This window comes from Hevea brasiliensis, chromosome 11, assembly GCF_030052815.1.
Source record: "Hevea brasiliensis isolate MT/VB/25A 57/8 chromosome 11, ASM3005281v1, whole genome shotgun sequence".
Taxonomy (NCBI): domain Eukaryota; kingdom Viridiplantae; phylum Streptophyta; class Magnoliopsida; order Malpighiales; family Euphorbiaceae; genus Hevea; species Hevea brasiliensis.
Window position 1 is genome coordinate 9,260,847 of NC_079503.1, and position 12,479 is coordinate 9,273,325.

At 33.8% G+C, this 12,479-nt stretch overlaps 1 long non-coding RNA gene across 1 annotated transcript; it reads left to right on the plus strand.

Annotated features, from left to right (window-relative positions):
• Positions 1 to 251: 251 nt before the first annotated feature.
• Positions 252 to 9,451, plus strand: LOC131170566 (uncharacterized). The gene is made up of 3 exons (XR_009141349.1): positions 252 to 821; positions 8,627 to 8,683; positions 9,259 to 9,451. It is a non-coding gene; the product is annotated as an uncharacterized LOC131170566 (long non-coding RNA).
• Positions 9,452 to 12,479: the final 3,028 nt, after the last annotated feature.

A 12,479-nucleotide genomic window follows, 5' to 3' on the forward strand; every position in this document is an offset into this window, starting at 1 on the left:
ATTCAAGGTGCTCTCTCTCCCTCTCAAATGGGACTAGTACTCTTTACACTTTAGCCTTTAGAGTCATATATATGTCCCTCTGTAAAGGTCGTGCACGCAATGTAACAACCCAGAAGAAAAAAAAAAAAAAAGGTGATTTGAGTTTGGCGTGTGACAGTGGATTTCCACTGTCACTGCCAAACATTTAAAAAAGAAAAAAAAAAGGTTCAAAAAAAAACGGGAGGAGGACCCCCCCCCCCCTAATTTTTTCTCTTCTCTCCTCTCCTTCCCTCTCTTCTTCTTCTTTCTTTTTCCGGTGACCGGCCGGCGACCTCCCAAGCGACTCCCCACCCGGCCGGCGACCCTCCGGCGACGGCAAGAGCCACCAGAAACGGCGGCAAGAGAGGGAGGAGAGAGAGAAAACGCGCGCACAGTGGGCAGCGGCTTTCCGGCGCGATTCCGGCTTCATCTGACGTCCGATCGAGGCGATTCAGGTGGCGTTGGAAAGCTTGTTCCCAGAGCTTTCTTTTGATACCAATTTTGCAGCAAATGGAAGTCGGATGAGTGAGATATGAAGGAGAGAAGTTTCGGGTTTTTCAAGCTTTTTCGTCAGATCTAGGACGATCCGACCGTTGGATCGACAATCCGAGACCACATATGGACTGAGGAAGAGGAGAGGAACATGATGGTATAATCAGATCCGGCAAATGTCGCCGGCGACCGGCAGCTGGCCACCGTGCGCGGTGGTTCCGGCGGTGGCTCCGGTGGGCTATGGAGATGATTCAACTTCCAAAGGCTTCCTCATAAATTTTTAGAATTTTTGAGACACAGATAAACTTCGGGTAAGACAATTTTTATTATTTCTCTATCTGTGGAGCATAAATACAGTGTTTCTTAAACATGAAAAATTGGAGAAAAATTCTAAGAAAAATATATGATAAAAGTAAAATTATTTGGAGATATTCTATGGTGATTGTTGAATTTTTGAATGATTGTAGAATATTTTTGAGAAATATAGATGGATTTTAGTTAGATTTTTAGCATATGGGCATATACGATTATTTGAAATTAAGATATTTAAATTTTATATGATTGGTTGAAGCTTGAGGATGGAGGTTTAAATATGTGAATATTAAATTGGGTTGAATTAAGAATATGTTAGCTGTTGGAAACTTATGAAATTGAGTGATATTTTTGAGTAAAATATTCATGGGTGATTAGAAAATTACAATTTATTTTGCAATAGCCTTATAATATTATTAAGGACCGCGGGGCAAAATTTTAGAATTTTTAGAGCTTGTTTGAGTAGATTTTTACAAAATGTCAATTATAGGGACTAAAACGTAATTTTTAAGATTTTGAGTATTGCTTGGTTTGGAGGGCCCAGGAGGGGCCATATGATGATAATGAGATATGAGTTGAATTTAGAAGTATTATTTGAGCCTTTTTGCAGGTTGGGTAGGTCCCAGGTATAGGAGAAATTCTGCCGGATTTTCGGCATAAATTAGGCTGTCTATTGCCCCTTTAGAGTTTTATCTTAACTTAGTACTAATAAATTTATAATTTAATTATTAGGTGATCGAGGTCAGCTATTTTTCTACATCCAGCAGCCACAATAGTCATCGGTGTACTATGAGTAAAATATTAATTTTAATTGTAATTTCGATATTATTATATGTTTAAGCATGCCCATGCATCACTTATATGTATGTATCTATGTAGTTAAACTCTAGGCATGTTTTATGTTGCATTCATAACTGTTAAAATGCCATGGATGTTGTTGTGGTAATTTGGAGCAGTGTGTGTGCGTTGGCGTGCGTGTGATGTGGTGTGTACTATGGATAGGACGGGTAGTCACGGCTTGAGATCTTCGCTGGGACCCGATCCTTCGGGGGTAGTCACGGCTTGAGTTCTTCGCTGGGACCCCGATTTGGTTTATTAAGCGAAAGTCCGGCTTGAGTTCTTCGCTGGCACCAGGTTGGATTTAAGAGAGCTGTATAGGGGATCAGCTCCCATATATTATGATTGATATTACTAGGTGTGTGAGTGCTCCAAATTACCTTTTTGCTGTTATGATGTGAATTTATTGCTGATGTTGCATTTCACTCTACAGGGTGCATTAGTTTCAGATAGTCATAGAGATTATGGTTAAAATTGATATTTTACTTTCTGAGTCGAACGCTCACTCCTGTTCAATATTTTTCCAGGCCACAGGAGGAGTTATTTTACAGAGCAATCTGTTTTCTTCCTCGCAGGTTTAACGTCGATTATTTAATTATTTTACTTTTTTTTCTAAATTTAAAAATCTAGAACTCCGCATGTGTTAGTAATAGTGTGGACCTTGTTAGAAATTGTGTTAATTTAAATTTTTGAGATTAATAAATGAAGATTTGTATGGTATTTAAACCGTTTGTAAATGAGGTAATAGGGTTGAGCTAGGCTCCCCTGATTTTAGTTTCTGAAAATTTCTGGGCTAAGTTGGCCCGAAATGAAAATATAATAGTTTGATTTAAATTATTTTATATGCATATTAGGCCTAAATTGTGGGCCTGGTTATGGATTTGAGGAATAGTTAGGCTTACTACGGGCCTCGGGGGCTTTAAGCTGGCCCAGGTCCTAGTGCCTGTCCGGCCCATAGGTTGGGTCGTGACAAAGTTGGTATCAGAGCCTAGGCTCTAGATTCATGGGAAAGAATATACTTAGGAGTGTAAAAGGAGTCTTGTTAGGATGTTACATGCGGAGTATAGGATTCTGTTTTGTCTTTTCTGTAATTCTTTGTTTCTAGATTCTGCGTTATACCTCGGGAAATATAAAAGTTTCTCAATTAGTGTCTTGATTTTCGTAGAGTACATAGAAATGTGAAATAGAGTTAGTAGACATGTGAGGTCCATCATGAGGATACGTACTCCAAGAAATGCTATGTTTCTGTCTGTATGGGTTTAAATGGTGTGCCCATTACGTGCAAGGCACGAGTACATAAAGGTGAGTCTTGAAAGTACAGTTGCCCTAGATAAGGATGAGGATACCACTGCTGGCAGTCATCAGTGGATGACCCAGTCAGAATAAGTTTATGATAATAGAAGATTCAAGAGAGATAAGAGATTAAGAAACCTTGTTTGTCAGGACGTATCGTAGTAACTATACAATGTTCTCAATGTCTGCTCTGTAAGCTGCAGATTACAGTACCGACATGAGATTATTGTGTAGAGCTGCGTGCATCCCCGTGGTGCTCCATAATGAGGGTGTTTGCGGATGGCTTCTGTTTTGGTACAGTTATGCCAGAACAGAGTTTTATATCTGCAAAGGAGTTGGGAACTCCTGGTTAGGAGTCTAGAGTTAGAATATTGAAAGGTCACAGTTGGGTGGTAACTAGAGTCAATGACTTAGTTACCCTAGCATGAGCTAGAGTTACATCTAGAGTTGCCATCAGACTAGAGGTTTCGGATTAGTTGCAAAGCAAACGTGACACTTATAGAGTGAGATCATCTAGTCTTCAATATGGAATTTTGGATCATTTTTGTAGTATGACAGATGTTTTGCTTAGAGTTTAGTGAGAATAGTATACCTTGTGTGTGTCAGTAAGGTGTAAAGTACAACTCTACTACCTAGAGAAGGTCGAAACTATGAATTAATGATTTATAGAGCTATGATATGATAAGAGAGACATTAATTTGACATGGTTTTGAGTAAGGTGGTAAATGTAATACCTTTGTTACAGCAAGTTAGGGTATAGACCTATCTTTTCAGAAGGGATCGAAGGTCATTACTGATAATGATGACTTATAGAATAGTGTCCCAGATGGGACTGTAGAGTGTGGTAGAGAGTAATTGGCTCGGGTATCCTGCGGAGGATGCAAGTTCTATTATAGGAATCATATATAATCAGATCACGATGGATGTAAATCCTTTGTAGTGGATGACGGATTTGGGTGCCCGGAATCTTAAGTTTTGGCTAATTGAGTAAACATGGAAAATAATAATAATAATAATAATAATAATAATAAAATTACTGCAGAATCAGTTCTCGAGGTAGTAAGGGTATTATGTAAGCTAAAGGATAAGAATAGAAATCATACGATAAAGGTATGACTGCAATTTCCTGAGTTCCTTTCTAACTTCATATAGTTCAAAACAATAGTATAATCTAATTATAATAGTGTTAAGAGTAATATATTGGCAAAGATAAATCATAGAAGGCCAATGGATAAAGAAAGTGCAGAATGAAGGTTTGGACAATTGATTGCAGATGCAATATAATCTAAATGCTAGTAGAAGTACTAGCTAGAGTGGTCAAAGGACCAAATCTGAGTAGCACAGACATATGATAACGTGTTAGAGACTCTGAAAGATATAGTTTAGCAAGTACAGCTATCATGTTAGGAAGAAGAATGGAACCAGGGATAGAATAGTCAAGTTCTATTTTGGGTAAGACAAAGGAAATAAACGGAAGGACAACCTAAAGAGCGCATAATAAAAGGAATAAAGTTGAGATATAGGGTAGGCTAAGTGTTATTCTTGGTAAGGTGAATGACAAGGATGGAAAACCCAAAATGGGACCACATTAGTGAGAATAGTGATGGAGATATGGAATCTAGTAATGTGATACTCATAGCATGATGTAGTTGAAGTAGTGCCAGGGGCTAAAATATAGAGCTTGGAGTTACATGATTGGATTATACTTTATTTATTCTCTATTTCTAAAGTGAAGTGGATAGTAATGGGGCAAGATTCTTTTAACTTGTTAATAGTATCAAGAAGATTAGGCGAGGAATACAATAATAATGAGCAAAAAGTAGAAAGTGTGCAATGATATTACGGACTATCTAATTAGGTAGAGAAAAAGAAGTTAGTAAGTAGTAAGTTGAATAAAAGTTAATCTAAGGGATAGAATAGGTATAATGAGTGGAAAAAATTATAGATAATGACACATAGGCTTTAGGTTAGACTTTTGAGATAGTGAGAAGGTAGTTAGAGGTTCGTTATGAATGTCAGGCAAACGTCTTTAGTGTGATCAACAGAATCACTTTGTAGTGAAGCAAAGAACGCATGCAGTAAAGAGGGGTAAAATGAAAAGTGACAAGTCTGGGTGATTATAAATCACTAGAAAGTTCAAGCATCAAATTAATGACCATAGATAAGGGTGGAATTAGTGTTGGAAGAATCTATGAGTAAGAGAGATCTTTCAGGAATCAACAAAAGTTAAGGGCACAATATAAACGATGATAGATATGAATCATAGGTCGAGTATAAGTAAAGTTAATAAATTATAAAATATTATATCAGGAAGGACAATGGTACGGTAAAGGGTTCATGCAGATGATGCATTATGGGTAGAGCACAATTGTGCTAGGAGATGATGAAATTTGGAGAGAAAAACTGAGAAACATAGGTAAACGTTGTTATATGGCCAATCGGGCGTAATTAAATATAAGAGGATATTTTTCTTTCTTTTTAAGTTTAGCTTGTACTTTTGGTTCTAGAGGGTTATATAAGGAACAGAGACTGAATCAAGGAGACCTAGTTATTTGAGAGTTTGGTAGGCACCAATTCATACACAATTTCCTGATATGAGAATGACAGTAAGTGCATACTTAGTGTTAAGTATGAAAGGACGATCAGAGTAATAACAGGAGTTAAATCGAGCTAGTTACTAGGGCTTACAACCCTTTTGAACTATAAGCTGGAGGAAGTGCTAATTGCTAATGAGTTACAGTGAATAGAATTATTGCTAATGGGAAAAGTTGAGACTGAAGTTTGGAAAGCTATGGGCAGTATATGTGATTATATTAAGGAGAATGAACATGCGAAGCATCTTGTTTAGAATTAAGGCATGGCACACATTTTCCATAGCCGTGTTAGTTCAGATGGAACTTATAGTTTCTGGGGCTCATATTCATCCAGGATAAGCAATTTCCTACTAAGGCTGGTAGGAAATGATAATGTTCTGATAGTTAAGTTGGAAAAAGGGGATACAAGAAAAATTTTCTATGGTTAATTATAAGTGCTACAAAAGGTGAAGAATGTGCTGGTAGGAGAAAATCGTAAGGTTAGAATTCCTGAAGTAATAGAACTAATAATCAAGATAAGACTAAGAAATAAAATGAAAGTTAAAGTTGATGATGGGATGGACATCTTTGAAGGAAAAGGTGTAAGGGTGAGATAGGACTAAAATTAAGGAATAAGTATAGCAGGTTGAAAAGATATCAACAATACCAGAAAGAGGGAAAGGGAAGTGGATAAGATGCAAAGGACAGGAAGAAAGCTCGATAGAGCCAGTTATAATGATGAGGATAAGAAGGAATAGGTATGCTAAGAACACACTAAGAGATTTGTTATGAGATGATAGATTAAAGGAGTAGTAGAGCCTCGATCTGAGTGCTAATGTGTCAGAAATAGGCCACATACTAAGAAGCTATAGGAAGAAGTCTAGATATTTCCATTCCAGAGAAGGAGTAAGAATTGATAAAGTCGCATTGGATTGAGTTGTCAGGGAATATAAACACTTTTGTTACCTAGAAGGAGAGACCCAGTTTGCTTTCCAATGTTGATAAATGGTACACTTAGCCCTTGGAGGGAACTCTACCTGACTAGTTACATAAGATGAATAGAGGTTGGTCTAAGTACCTTAGTAATGACACAAAAGAGATTAAAAATTTGAAGTATCATGGGAGTGAGAAGATTTATAGGTATTAACCACTGAGGTCATAAGAAGAGTGAAGATCTCGAATAAGATGCCTAGATTAGGTGTTACAGGAAAGCTACTCATAGGATACCATGGAATAAGGAACATAAGTTATGTCATTGGGGAAAACAGAGATTATTGAAACAAAGGGATGATGACTGAAATCATCAAGAGACACGTTAGGGCGTAATAAAAGTGAGGTAAGCACCAAAGTTAATTAAAGTTATCAGATATTAAGTCGAGAGTAATGGAGTTATAATGAATACCTGAGATGACAGAAGAATGGTCAATGAATAGCCAAGAGATAAGAGCATCTCTAGATAGAGATGATGACAAATAGGACACCATAGTAGAATCAGAGAGTAATAGAATGTCATATATAATATACAAAGAGTTTGAAGAATAAATGTTTTACCAATCTCTGCATAGCTGGAGGAGTAATGATTGCACTTGTTCCGATAATCTTCTTTTCTATATCTCTTGTTTCTTCGAAAATTCGAGGACGAATTTTTCTTAAGGGGGGAAGAATGTAACAACCAAGGGAAAAAAAAAAAAAAAAAGGTGATTTGAGTTTGGCGTGTGACAGTGGATTTCCACTGTCACTACCAAACATTTAAAAAAAAAAAAAAAGTTCAAAAAAAAAGGAGGACCCCCCCCCCCAATTTTTTCTCTTCTCTCCTCTCCTTCCCTCTCTTCTTCTTCTTTCTTTTTCCGGTGACCGGCTGTGCGACCTCCCAAGCGACTCCCCACCGGGCCGGCGACCCTCCGGCAACGACAAGAGCCACCAGAAACGGCGGCAAGAGAGGGAGAAGAGAGAGAAAACGCGCGCACAATGGGCAGCTGCTTTCCGGCGCGATTCCGGCTTCATCCGACGTCCGATCGAGGTGATTCAGGTGGCTTTGGAAAGCTTGTTCCGAGAGCTTTCTTTTGATACCAATTTTGCAGCAAATGGAGGTCGGATGAGTGAGATATGGAGGAGAGAATTTTCGGGTTTTTCAAGCTTTTTCGTCAGATCTAGGACGATCCGACCGTTGGATCGACGATCCGAGACCACATATGGACTGAGGAATAGGAGAGGAACATGATGGTATAATCAAATCCGGCAAATGTCGCCGGCGGCCGACCACCGTGCGCGGTGGTTCCGGCGGTGGCTCCGGTGGGCTATGGAGATGATTCAACTTCCAGAGGCTTCCTCATAAATTTTTAGAATTTTTGAGACAGATAAACTTTGGGTAAGACAATTTTTATTATTTCTCTGTCTGTGGAGCATAAATACAGTGTTTCTTAAACAGGAAAAATTGGAGAAAAATTCTAAGAAAAATATATGATGAAAGTAAAATTATTTGGAGATATTCTATGGTGATTGTTGAATTTTTGAATGATTGTAGAATATTTTTAAGAAATATAGATGGATTTTAGTTAGATTTTTAGCATATGGGCATATACGATTATTTGAAATTAAGATATTTAAATTTTATATGATTGGTTGAAGCTTGAGGATGGAGGTTTAAATATGTGAATATTAAATTGGGTTGAATTAAGAATATGTTAGCTGTTGGAAACTTATGAAATTGAGTGATATTTTTGAGTAAAATATTCATGGGTGATTAGAAAATTACAATTTATTTTGCAATAGTCTTATAATATTATTAAGGATCGCGGGGCAAAATTTTAGAATTTTTAGAGCTTGTTTGAGTAGATTTTTACAAAATGTCAATTATAGGGACTAAAACGTAATTTTTAAGGTTTCGAGTATTGCTTGGTTTGGAGGGCCCAAGAGGGGCCATATGATGATAATGAGATATGAGTTGAATTTAAAAGTGTTATTTGAGCCTTTTTGCAGGTTGGGCAGGTCCCAGGTATAGGAGAAACTCTGCCGGATTTTCGGCATAAATTAGGCTGTCTATTGCCCCTTTAGAGTTCTATCTTAACTTAGTACTAATAAATTTATAATTTAATTATTAGGTGATCGAGGTCAGCTATTTTTCTGCATCCAGTAGCCACAATAGTCATCGGTGTACTGTGAGTAAAATATTAATTTTAATTGTAATTTCGATATTATTATATGTTTAAGCATGCCCATGCATCACTTATATATATGTATCAATGTAGTTAAACTCTAGGCACGTTTTATGTTGCATTCATAACTGTTAAAGTGCCATGGATGTTGATGTGGTAATTTGGAGCAGTGTGTGTGTGTTGGCGTGCGTGTGATGTGGTGTGTACTATGGATAGGACGGGTAGTCACGGCTTGAGATCTTCGCTGGGACCCGATCCTTCGGGGGTAGTCACGGCTTGAGTTCTTCGCTGGGACCCCGATTTGGTTTATTAAGCGAAAGTCCGGCTTGAGTTCTTCGCTGGCACCAGGTTGGATTTAAGAGAGCTGTATAGGGGATCAGCTCCCATATATTATGATTGATATTACTAGGTGTGTGAGTGCTCCAAATTACCTTTTTGCTGTTATGATGTGAATTTATTGCTGATGTTGCATTTCACTCTACAGGGTGCATTAGTTTCAGATAGTCATAGAGATTATGGTTAAAATTGATATTTTACTTTCTGAGTCGAACGCTCACTCCTGTTCAATATTTTTCCAGGCCACAGGAGGAGTTATTTTACAGAGCAACCTGTTTTCTTCCTCGCAGGTTTAACGTCGATTATTTAATTATTTTACTATCTTTTCTATATTTAAAAATCTAGAACTCCGCATGTGTTAGTAATAGTGTGGACCTTGTTAGAAATTGTGTTAATTTAAATTTTTGAGATTAATAAATGAAGATTTGTATGGTATTTAAACCGTTTGTAAATGAGGTAATAGGGTTGAGCTGGGCTCCCCTAATTTTAGTTTCTGAAAATTTCTGGGCTAAGTTGGCCCGAAATGAAAATATAATAGTTTGATTTAAATTATTTTATATGCATATTGGGTCTAAATTATGGGCCTGATTATGGATTTGAAGAATAGTTAGGCTTACTACGGGCCTCGGGGGCTTTAAACTGGCCCAGGTCCTAGTGCCAGTTCGGCCCATAGGTTGGGTCGTGACATCCTTCATCTGGAGACTCGTTCTGATTATAATGTATCATATTTATTTTCAATAAAAAAAAATTGTACAAATTAAGTTCCTTAAATCATTAATGTATAAGAAATTAATTATATTATAGATCAAAAAGTCATTACTCATTGTCAATAGGTCCTACCCTTTGCTAAACTACTAAAGAGTTAATTATACCAAGCATAATTCTGCTTTATATGATGATTTTTATTTAAAATTATTTATAAATATACTACTTAGCCTAATTTTTTATTTTAACACACTAGAATAAAAATAAAAATAAAAACATTTTTTTAGGGGGAAAAAATTTGCCACTAAAATATTAAATTTTATAACAAAAAGAATTAATGGTGAAAATTGAAATCGCTATTAGTAATACATTTTTAGTAACGAAATAATTTTTACCACAAATATTTCGCAAAAAAAAAAAAAATTTGTTGCAGTCACCTAAAAATTTTTAAAGAGTAAGAAATTTTCAATGTTTAAAACTTATATCTTTTACAATTCTAAAAAAAAATTATATCTTAACACTGTAATACATAACTCGATCATTAAGTATTATTAATTCAGTTAAACTAATTGTAATTATTTTATAATGTTTCATATCATTATTAGACTACCAATTTAGAGAATGAACAATTTAGAGAATGACTAAGTCCCAATAATTTCTATTCTTTTAAAATAAAATAAAAAATCAAAGTATATTGTATAAAAGAAATAATTATGTCATATACACCTAAAGTTTGCCGAATGCTGATAATTTGCTAATTATATATTGAATTACTATAGAATCAGCATTTGATTATTTTGCTACATACGAATCCACCAGCTTCGTATCATCTTTATGCTTAATGTCCATTTGATTGAGCTTTTCTTCTTTGGCAATCAGTTAATTGTTAAAATAGTGTTTGATGAGGCAAATGTAAAACTTTGGGCTCCGTTTATTTTAATTACGGAAAATATTTTTTATGTTTTTTAATATTTAGAGTATTTAGAAAAATGAGTTGATGAAAAATATTTTTCTAATAAAAAAAATCAAATTATTTTTAAAGAAAATAAAATTATTTTTAAACAAAATAACTTCTTCTTTTTAAAAGAGGAAGTATATTTTTATTTTTTAAATTTTGATAATCTTATTGAAATATGAAAAAAAAAATATATATATATATATATATATATATATATATATATATATATACCATTAGCTTAACATTATAACTAAATAATCAAAAAATATTTTCATGAAAAATGTTAAGTAAAAACTGAATTTCTCTAAAAACTGAAAAGTCTCAGCTTTTGAATTATTATTTTTATTCTAATAATCTTCATTTTCTTTTTTCTTATAATTATATCAGTTTATAATTAAAAAATATAAATTATAATTAAAATTATTAAAATGTACGTATATATATAGTTAATTTTGAAAATAATTCAAAAATACTTATAAATAATTTAACAACAAAACACACTATTTAATTATTTATATTTTTATATTTTCAATATTTTATGGTTGAATATATACTAAATCATTAAAATTATGAAAATAATTAATTAAAATATAAGAACATTAAATACTAAATTTATATTTATGTATTTCTCTATTGTTAAAAAAATTAGTTTAAAAGAAGATATTTACTTATATATATAATAAATAAAAAAATTTATATAGTACAAAAAATAAAAATATTCTTATTTTTAATTTTTATAGTTTTATCGTTGCCACAATCATTGAATTACTAAATAAATACTTTATGATTAATTATAAATTTTATTATAAACTATTAACAATTAATCATGGATTACTGGCAATTGACCGCTAATCACTGATTGTAGCTACTATTAAATCAAACAAGGTTAGAATCCAATATTGGGACAAATTCTATACCTCTACGATTACAAATTCAAGAGGGGCTAACATGGTGATCAACCCTAAAATTTTAATTGAGAGTTTTTTTTATTAATTTAATTAATTATAAAAAAATTTAATGAATTTATACATTTAAAATTTTAAAATTTTTTTATTGATTTAATTAAAATAAAAAATTAATAATTTATATTTTTAAAATTTTTTAATTATTAAAAATAATTTTTAAGAAATTAAAATTGTGAATAAAACACATTAAGTTTAAAATGTTATATAGCATTGACCCTTTTAAATTTAAATGTAAAACATCTCACATTTATTGTTAACTCTTACATCTAAATATTGCATCCATCACTACTTTATAAGTTATGCATTTCTTCCTCATGCACACAAGAGATTAAAGGATAGTTAAAATGATGAAAAATAAATAAAATAAAAATTATTAATGAGTAAGAGGATAAAAAGAAAAGTAGAAGTAGGTTTAAATTAATTTAGAGGAGAGTAGTATAATATGACCTAAAAGTATTACACATTTATAAGGATTTAATCCAAAATCATTTAAAGTGAAGAAAGAGAATTTATATAATCAACCCTAAATTTTTAAGATAAATGCTTAATTGAGTTGAGTTGTTTAATTTCTTGTGTGCTGGAACGAGAATAGTGAATTGGATATGATGGTAACCCAATGTTCAAGTAATTGGAGGTCACTACAAAAATTTGCAAAATCCAATTCCATAGAAAGAAAGAAAGAAGGAGAGATAAGGAAAGCAAAAGCTCTCACTTTCTCTATTCCCATGGGCGAAGATCTGCCTTTGCCTTTACCATCACACCCTCTCATTTTGCTTGTGATTACGATCTCGAATCTTTCGTTTTCCTTCCTCTTTTATTTTCTCTTTCTTTCTTT